We start from the raw sequence: 10601 nt of genomic DNA, 5'->3' as shown, positions 1-10601 counted from the left end.
GAATGCCTGGCATGGCTTGGGGGATAGCAGGCATTCCTAAAAGGCAGTACGGACACTCCAGAGCCAGCTCTGGCTCCTTCCATGGTCCTCCAGCATTATCTCAGCAGGCTTTACATCCTCAAGGATGTCTGGCCCCTCCTCATGCTGCACACCAGGGCTCACCAAACCTACACACCCTCAGTTTCATGCTATGAAAACACCATCTTGATGGGATACAGCACAGCCGTTGCATTGCTTTGGACTCTTTGAACCTCAAAGTATGGTGTCTTAGGCCACCATGTGGGCCCAGAGAAGACCACAGCACCATTGACCTGCCCTAGCAGGTCTGCTAGTGACAGAGGGAAGGGGTACTTGGAAGGCACTGTGTGCTGCTGAGGTACGATGGGGTGGCTGTCCTCTGCTGGAGTCACCAGGCTAGACAGCCAGGAGAGGGTGGGCTTCTTGGTCTTTTCCTGGATATTTATAAATCACAATTCTCTTTCCAGAGAAGCTGAAGTGTTTGGTAAAAGGGGAACAGACACTGTTTTCCCGTTTCTTAAAAGGCTGGCAGCCCCTGCAAGGACAGCCAGAAGCTGTTTCTCCAGCTTGCAGTTTTCCAAATGACTGTCACCTTCCTCCTTGGCCCACTCTCCATGGCTGTTGGAAGCCCTTTCAGTCTCATTTTTCTACCCTCACAAATAACCCTGCTGCCCTGCCCTTTCATTTTACTGAGAAATATCATTAACAGATCTTTTTTCCACTCCTCTACATCCTTAATACTGCCAAAAAATAAACCAACTACAGCAGCCTCATTGATGGAAGCTATGAAACACCAAGCCTGAGAGTCTGAAGTGTTACAGGACAGTTACCCCCCATTAGAGTAGAGCAGATAGCCCATGCAGTCGTACGTTGTTATGGCAGTAGGAATCTAACTCAGTTTCCATCTTCTCATACCCTTTCTCAAGGCAGCCAGCCCTAAGGGTCGAACTGGCACTACTTAGTGCTGGGCTTTTTGTCTGGCGCACTTCGCCTCCTCACCAACCAGACTGAAATCACTAAGCTTTATTGGAAGTAGGCAAAAATGACAGGTCCCAGCTCTGTGAGGTGATGTGTGATCCCTTCTGTAATAATGAGAGGTGATGGTATTTGATATTTTAAAGTGGCTAGTAGGACTTCAATCATCTGGGCTGGACTTACTTGATCTAGAGACTCATAGGTGCAGTGTTGAACCCTCACTCAATGTTCCTCTTAATGTCTTGATCTAGCAGATGTTTATTCTGTGTATAACTCTGCAATAAGCAAAAAAAGTAAATAACAGACTGTAAAGATTTTAAGTACTTCATAAATAAAAACTTACATTTTTAAACTCTGGTACACTTCTGTATAGCTGTTTAGTATTAATTGCCAAGCTGTGTCATACATATTATGAAGGTACATTTGCTTTAGTGGACAGATCTCTTCTGAGCAAACCAGAAGGTTATAGGAATTAGTGTTTAATTACATTTTTTATTTTATTAGTAATATATTAATTATGTTTTCAATGCTTGAAAGGAGAGTGAGAGAGAACATGAGAAAAACTTGTTCTGGGCATTTACTCTGAAGAACCAGAAGTCTGAAAACACACTTGGAACTAACAATTGCAGAAGTTCTGCCCAATCTTTTTGCTGCTAAGATTATTGGTGCAAATTAAAGCAATGTTGATATTTTCATTCCAGTTTGGAAATAAAGGCTGGTCAAGGAATCACAGCAGAGACCAAAACTAGCTAGCTACTATTTGCAACAAACACTAAATGGGATATTTTTTGGAGAAAACAGAAAGCACCAGTAAGGGACAGCCTGCTTACTTGTCTGGCTTAGAGCAATCTTAAGCCTTTGCATGTTGGTAATCTTCCCAACCCAACTCCAGATGTTAAGTCTGGCTGGCTGGAGGGAGGACAGGAAGATATGCAGAAGAAAATACACCAGATATCCAAGATTAGAAGTTATGCAGTCTCAGGCATTCATAAAAGATGGGAGCTCGCCAGCTCTTCCACATATGGGATGGAGGTTTGAAAGTGGAAAACAGCTGCTGTTGTCCGCTACCCGCCAGGCCTTGGAGGTTATGCCACTGGCCCACCACAGCTAGAGATGGCGAAGGATCCTCAGCAGGGAAACCCAGCTCGCTGGTGGAGTTAGAGGTGACATAGGACAATCTCATCATCTCATCCAGGAGAAATATCACTGACTACCAGGCTAGAGCTGACCCATGATGATGACAGCTGGGCTCCTACTACACCCACATCCTTCACCTGGGGCAAAGAGCAAGTGATGTAGTTAGAAACTTTGGGAAACAGCCTTGAAAACACAGTCAGCAGTGATGGATGAGGCATCACTGTGACTTACACTGGGGAGAGCACACAAGGCAGGCCCAAGAGATTGAAAGGAGAGCAGCTCATAAGGCTGGAGAAGGTAAGTGTGTGAGATAGGATCTCCTGTCTGTGGACCCATCAGATAGTTGGTTCAATTGCCATGGACATTGCCATGCCTTGGCATGGATGTTGACTTGCAGACTGAAGAGCCATGCTGAATTTGTCTTGTGGATCATTCCCTAATAGCTGCAAGCATTAGGTGCTTCAGAACAAGAGGAGAGAAACCAAGGAGGATCAGCGTAACACAACCACAGGAGATGTTTGTTCATTTACAAACATGAGATTTATATCTCCTTTAAATTAAGGATATGAGCCACCGAGAGCAGCAAAATGAGACAGTATTAACCTGCCCAGAGTGTTCATAACCAGCCTTGCTTGATTTCCTTTTTATAAGAAGAGTTTCAGTTGCAGTACTGGCTAGGGCTCAAGAGACGTCTAAAAAAAACCCCCTTATATCCTGATATTATTTAACAGGGCTATGGACAACTGATGCTTCATCTTCAGTTTCTTCAACTATCTTTAAAAGAAATGTTATCTGAAATGCTTCCCAGATGATTGGATTAATGAAAGCAGATGTATTAGGAAGAGTCATTATAAGTGCCCCATTGCAACCTGAACAGCAAGGAAAAAAAAAACCAGTGCTCCAGCCACCCCAGAACCACATTGTTTACACCTGGGAGAGAAAAAAAAAAACAACTTGGTCTGTGGTGCAAGTTAAAATTCTTTTTTATTTATATTGTGGTATTAAAAAGAAGCATCTGTATTAGTTAGATATTTACTGCCTAAAGCAGAAGGTCATTTTTGTCTTATAAAGTACAACGCAGAAGTGCAACAGGGGAAGCAGTCCCTGCCATACCTCTAACCTGCTGTGTTACATTGAGTGACTCGTTTCTCTTTTGTGCTTCAGCTTCCCCATCTGTAATTGGGGCTGATATTAACCCCCTTCTTGGGGAAGCACTGGTATGTAGAACTCGTGTATGACTGTCACATGCATTTTCTCTGTACAGTAAGAGTTTCCTGAATCATTCCATATGACTGATTAGATTTTACGTTTCCCCAAACATCTTCAAAAGAAACGTGAGCCTTTGTCCGGCTGCAGTCCTATATCGCAGCTCATTTCACAGGCAGCCCAGGCTGTTACTCTCTGCTACCCTGGGATGCTGAAATCTTGCACCACACACTGCACTTTGATGTGGCATTGGCACAAGGAGGATGCTCCCCTCCAGCAATGCACAGAGTGAAACCAGGCAGCGAAATGTCCAGGCAGGGTCAGGATGGATTCCACGGCTCTTGTGCTGCCGCCGCTGCCTCCTCCTCACTTTTCCCTTCCTGTAGCAATTATTGCTCATCAGCACAGTTTAACAATTGCACAAGCAAACCCTTGGAACAAATGAATTCAGGGCTGAGGGCCAACCTTAGTCAGTGGAGCTTTGCCACCAACTTTAAATGGGATTGGGATTTAGCCCTGCAGCCTTCCCCTGTATTTCCTCTTTTCACCCATTCATGTGCTACACATGTGTAGCTTGCTGGCAGCTCCCCCGGCTTTGGGATGAGGCACTCCCAGGTATGAGCTCCAAAAGTTGCACCCGTAACCTCCTGGCATTCTTCTCCACCCACTCCCTGGCCCTGTCTTTCTGCTAAGAGTTGTTCCAGCCATTTTATGGTTTCTTTGACAAGGTAGGAGAATAAAGACAAAAATAGATCTGGATTCATTCATACAGGTTTCTGTTGGGCTGTGAAGAATTTAAAGGTCCTCTCACTTCATCTCTTGTTTATCTAGTAGCCTCAGGCCTCATCTACATGAAAGAGTTGCACCCATTCAACTAGATGTTAATTTAAACCAATTCATTAAACTAATACAAGCCCTGGAGCAAGCGGAGGGATGGACACTCCTGCACCGTATTAAAACCAGACTCCTATCGGTTTGCTTTAATCTGGTGAGAAACTAAACCAAAGCAAGGAGCGCCCATGGACAGGTTTGCTCTGGTTTTACTGAACATATGGAAAAGAGCGATGCAAATCACGCCAGAGAGTTCTCACTCAGCAGAGCTCTGCTGCTCATTCGCCTGCAGGGACCAAGTCATGACTTGAAACAAATGCCTTCCACTGCAGCCCAGCTGCCTCTGGTGCAAGACTTTCCTTTCTTGCAGAAGAGAAGCAATCCGTCTCCATCTTAATGCTTTAGAGAGGGTTCTTTAGAGAGGGCAGGCAGGGGGGAACAGGCGTCCCTGGCCGCTGGGGTCACGGCCCGGCACCTTCACGCCAGCTGCCAGGGACGGGACAGGGACTGAGGCACCAGGTTGTGCAGGTTGGTTGGGAAGTGGGCGCACAACCCTCGCTGGACGTGCCATCACCTTCCGCACAACGGGAAGCAGACAAGCAGGGAGCAGAAGCTTCTCGTCCCAACCCCAGCAAAGCTCACCAGAGCTGATCTGTCCGTGCCCTCGATCCTGGGCTCAAGCTCAGCCATTCGACGGAGATCTGGAACCTCTGGAAAAATGGCCAGGAGCCTTCAACATACAGCCAGCACCAGAAGACTCTCTCTTGCACTGACGTGCGTTGTGGAGGTCTCACACCTCTTACCCAACCCAAGGGCTCTGTTTCAGGTCTTTACTTCATGGCCAGTGCCCCTGCAGGTGGTAATAAAGCCATAACAGCATTTCCATACCACGGTAATGGGGGCTAAATAAGAAGCCAGGTAGAGGGTAGCTCACCTGAAACAAACTGTGATGTCGGTGGGAGCCAAAAAACCCGAAATAAGTGCAAGGAACACCAGCCCAAAGTCCCAAGCAAAGTCACTATTCAATGAAAACCATCCCAAAAAGGAAAGAGGGGAGGGATGGGACTGGACCATCTCTGCTTCGCAGCTCTGCCCTCTTTTCAGTGATTGGAAAGGACTAAATCACCTCTTGTCAATATCTAATGAGGATTATGGAGAACATGAAGCCAGACTCTTCTCACAGGTGCCTAGTGAGAGGATGAGATGCAACAGATCCACGCTGCATGAATGAAATTCCAATGGATATTAAGAAAAAATACTTCATGATGAGAGTGGTTAAACACAGAGAGATGGTGGTATCTCCATCCGTGGAGATACGCAAAACTAAACTGGACAAGACCCTGAGCAACCTGGTCTAACGTTGAAGCTATCTGTCTTTTGAGTGGGGAGGAGGTTTGACCTGATGGTTTTTTCAAGTCCCTGCCAACCTAAATTATTCTGTTTTATTGAAGGAAAATAAGGCAGAAATTCCTTATCTGAAGCCAGCTTCCCCCATGTTCCAAAGACCAGGACTGTCACACAGCTAGTAAATTCACCTGGCTATTACCCAGGTGTTCACTCTTCCTGAAGAGAGAAGGCAAAAAGAAAAAAAAGAGCCCCGGATGCCTGCAAAATGGTGCCAATTGCTGCAGTGCAATTCCATAGATTAACACAGATTTTCCATCAGGAAGGTGCAAGTAGGAAAGTGGAAGCCTCCAGTGAAAGCTTCTGGGCAGCCACCTACCTGCTGAACGGGCCACACCGAGATGTCTTGGCTCCGGGGGGCCCCGTCTAGGCTAGGGAAGTTGCTAAAATGTTTGCTGATGTTGATAATATCAGTTGGCTTTCCCCTGCGTTGATAAGCAGTGGGAGTCTGGGTGTAGGTGGCTGTCGGCTGGTTCTGGCACTTCAAAGCTAAGTCAGTGAGACACGCTCTGAGCAGCACCACACCACGGTGCGTAGACCTCTAGCAGGAGCCACAACTCCTAAATTCCCATCGTTGTGAGTACTCAGGGCAGGAAGAGAAACAGAGTCACTGTTAATATGGGCGAAACCCTTTAGGCTGTATAGGGGCAGTGCAAATATAACAAGATTATCATTATTTAAGGGGAAGAAGAGAAAAATGGAGGAATGGTTTTGCAAAAGGTGTATAGACTTTACCAATATTTGAATATTTTGGCATTTGTTTTGGTTTTCATATATATATACCAGAAAAACATCTGAAACTGTTTTTTGCATGAATTTTTCATCATACTGGAGAAATCCTGGTGTTTTCTGCTAGATCTGTTTTTATATTACTATTGTTCTTTTCATCCAAGGATCAAAAATTATCATGCCAAAGTTTTCACAGATTCAAAGACAAAATTAAATAAATTTTCAGGAGGAAGGCATGCCAAGGGCCATGAAACAAAAAGCATGATCTCTAACTCAGGAAGCTTTTAAGCCACAGATAGCTGGAAGCTAGGAGAGCCTACCAGAGAAATCTCAGAACGTACTTCTGTCCTTACCTTCTTTTCTAGCATCTAAAAGAGGCGGGATACTGGCTACATGCTATCTTCATGTTCTTAGCCAGCTCCTTACAGACAGAGGAGAGTGATGATGGTTACTCAATTTCATTCATCCACTCACCCTAGGGATAAACTCTTGCAGTTTGTCCATACTGCAGCACTTTCAATGCGCGCAGACTGAGGGTACAACCTCTCCCTTTCTCCCCACCCCACCCTCACATTGACCCATTGCTGCGTTGATTCAGATCCCTTCGAGATGCAAACTCTTTTTTTATTCCCCGTGTGGTTTTCTGCTTGCTTAACAAGTTGATTCAACGTGTGCCAGAGCTGGCCCAAGGGAGAGGAAGGGAAAGCACAGCTGGAAGTAGAAGGAAGAAGAGCAAGATTTTCCCTCACCATGACAAGCTGTTAAATTTGCTTTTGCTATAACAGAACTTCTGCCTTCGGGCACAGCTCCACCCAACCTGAAGATCCTTGGTGCATCTCCAGTGCACTCGCTCAGCCTCCTGGTCCTTCTCCATTTTTGCACTGGCTCTGCCTCTTTTTGTGACCTTCAGTGAGCTAAATCAACTGGCTGATCTACCAGTTATTTGGCTTACAAAAGGCTCTGACAACTACAAGAGATGGTACAAAATAAGTAGCCAGACCATGTGGTTGGCTAGAGATAAAAGGAGAGGAGGAAGAGTAAGAGAAAACAAGGTCCTCCCTTACAGCAGCCGTGAATTGTTGAACAGCTCATACACAACTTCATCTCCATCTGTCTTTTGAGTATTTTCCCCTTTACAAGGGCCAGGATCTTAGCATGACAGCCCCCAAATCACTTGCCATTAACAAAGCAGCACTGGTCTTCACACAACACTGCATCAGATCTTCCAAGCTTGAAAATGTCTCACACAGGCTGGAGAAGAGAGGCCACATGTAATTCCTCCAGGCACAAGGCTGGTTTGAGTACCATTTAACACTTTCTCATTCAGTCAGGACGAGGGAAGCTGTCCCATAAAGGAGATGAGATGCACCAAGGAGGGGCTGGTACATCACAGATGGACATTAAATCATAGCAGCATTGCTAACCTTAATACTCTTGAACTGCTACACTTGCAAGAACCTAAACCATGGCTCTGGCAAGAAAAGAAGAAAAACATTTTCTTGTATAATGTTTACTGCACAGAAATTCCAAGGGGCAAAGCACCTGAAGTAGGTTAATAAATAGGTTGCAGACTTAAGGTGCAAAGTCATCTGTTTGGTGCATCTGTTAGATGAGTTGGTGGTCTCAGTACAACCCCCACATGATAAGGTGCTTACAGTGTTTTCCAATATTCCACGCCCATGGTGGACTGAAGGAGAAGTAATTGGTTTAAAGTACCACAAGAAAGAACAACATCTTTAGGAAAAGTTTTCTTAATAGTAAAGATACTGAAGCACTGGAAATGATTCCCTGGAGACGTTTCAGAACCTCAGTGATGCATCTGGGGGTAGGAAGAGGTCTGGCAATGCAATGGGTGAAACTGATCCTACTTTGGGCAAGAACATCTTTTTGAGGTCTCTTCCACTCTTAAATAAGGTTAGGCATTACCTACACCTTATTTCAGCTGTGGAATTTGACCCGCCTCTTCCACCCCACTCCACAAAACAGATGTGGTTGTAAATTATAGCCAGATTAGAAGGATCAGTAAAGACTGTAAGAATGCAAGAGCAACTAATGGATTTTCAATTCTGCTGGGTTGTGACATACATAAACAATTTACAAGTGGCTGTGACCTTCAGCACAACACAGTCCTCAGTGGTTGTCCAACGTGAACAGAACATGAGTCTGCTCTGCTGCATTTCTTTGACAATACAATATAACTGCAAAGGAGGGAGGAGCAAGTTCCCAGAGATCTCACACAGCTTTCCAAAAGTCTTATGATAATTGCTGTGAGATGCCTCACAGACTCTGCCATCTTGCCCCTAGCTGTTCATGGAAGGTGCTAAAGACAAACAAATTACAATTGTAAATGCAAGAATTCAGATCTGACCACCCAGATGGACCAGCCGGGTGCCTGGTGAAGGCCCTATGTCCAGAAACCATATTCAGCAAATCCACAAGAAAAGCAGCCCAGCACAATTAACACACTGCTGTAACCTAGAATGAGAAATCAGACAGAGGCAGAAAACCTGATATAATACAACTTGAATTACTTCTCTGTCACAGGCAGTGTTTGTGGCCTTCCCAAACACCTAATCTGGGAGCCACCTGAAGTCAGTGGAAGGTTTCCATTTACTGCGGCAGATCTTATATCAGAGAAGTTATCTATAAAGCATTTAGATATGAGTATCTGTCAGTCCTCAAAGTCTACTGAACTAGCTACCTGGTCAAATGTGTACAAGTGCTGAAGTTATGTTCTAGTATGAGAGGCATGGTTGGTCTAGGCATAGCTGAGGGCAGAAGGTGCTTAGAGAAGGAATCTTAATGAAATTATTTTTAAAAGTACAAAAGTGATTTCCCTATTGCCAGGGAAACTTCATGATTTTTCATACTCCGTTTGTCTGAAGACCAGTTTCTATTTGCTCAGAAAGTGTTGCAGAAAGTTGACAGAGGCTTCAAGAAACGGGTAGCATAGTTGTCACTGGGCTTGTCTTTCGTTTGGTTAAAGAGATTAGAACTCAGGCAATGGTGAGCTTTTGATGGTGAAGAGACACTTTCCTTCAGATTTCTACGCACGGGAGACCTCTCAGTTTTTTATGTCTGCCCCATTAAATATAACCACCCCAACAGAAAAGATTAAATCGTTGGACACAGAAGATAAAACATATTTCAATTGTATTTAACATATGGTGCAGTTATTGCATACTCACAGCTGTAAAATAATGAAAATAAGTGAGAATACAAACAGTTTCTTCCAGTCAGCCTACACATGCTGACAGAAGAAACAAGAACCTGTATCTCATCTTGTTTGGACAGCATGGGAAAGATGAGGGGGAGACAGCCAGAGCAGCTGCAAATAACTATGTCTGTTTCAAATTCAGAACAAATCATCTTCGTGCTGTAATTCCTGACAAATAATTTTCTTGTCCAGCAATTTTTAGGTTGATCCCGTAGGACTGCTGGGATAATCATCCTGACACTGCAGATAACAGGATTGTGATCATAAATCTTAAGATTCAGGTACATTCACCATGGTTGAGTGACCACCAGCATTTTAAGAGAATGAGAATATTTTTTCCCCTGAAAAGAAGACAGCACGAAGGGCACATATGCAGGAAGTGAAGCCTCTGAGTTATAGAATAATGCATCATCTTTATTTTCAATTTGCCATGCGCTCCTTATCATTTCACCCACATTCTGCCCACTAATCAAGGGAAGAAGGCTTGGCTGGCGCAACTGGTTCTGGACAGATCTATTTGTGGCTGTTGCTATTGCAGCAACAGCAAAAACGCCTTTTTTATTCAAGAATCTAGGCTCTGTCCCAGAATATAAGTGACTTATTCTGAGAACAATTATTTTTATCTACAGAGTGAAAGAACCTTTACTCCAGACTAGTCTTGTGTGGAGCTATTCCAGTATGTGTAAATGATGAAGGGAAGCACGCCTGTTCTCATTATTTGGCCCTGGTTGGTACAATTCTGCCTTCTCCCCACGGAAGAAGAGAAATCAGGTATTTAAGCAATATTAATATTACGGAACTACGGAGCTGTTGTTTTCTTTAGGCACAGTGAATTTTGCCTTTTGAAGCTAGTTTGTCTTCTGCAAGCAAAATGAGAAAAAATACAAAATAGCACCGAGTTGTTTATCAATATAAAACATTCAGCTGATGAGATGCACTAATCCACAGCCAAACCCTGATAATGGCCCAGCTGACTCATATATAAGCCACCACCTTACTCAACAGGTTTTATGTGTGAATGCACTCAAATCCTTGACAATACCTACAATTTGAGCCAATTCTACAGTTAACCACAGTCCTACAT

Source organism: Haliaeetus leucocephalus, unplaced genomic scaffold (genome assembly GCF_000737465.1).
Source record: "Haliaeetus leucocephalus isolate CR32 unplaced genomic scaffold, Haliaeetus_leucocephalus-4.0 Scaffold51, whole genome shotgun sequence".
NCBI classification, from domain to species: Eukaryota; Metazoa; Chordata; class Aves; order Accipitriformes; family Accipitridae; genus Haliaeetus; species Haliaeetus leucocephalus.
This window is presented reverse-complemented; position numbering follows the sequence as displayed.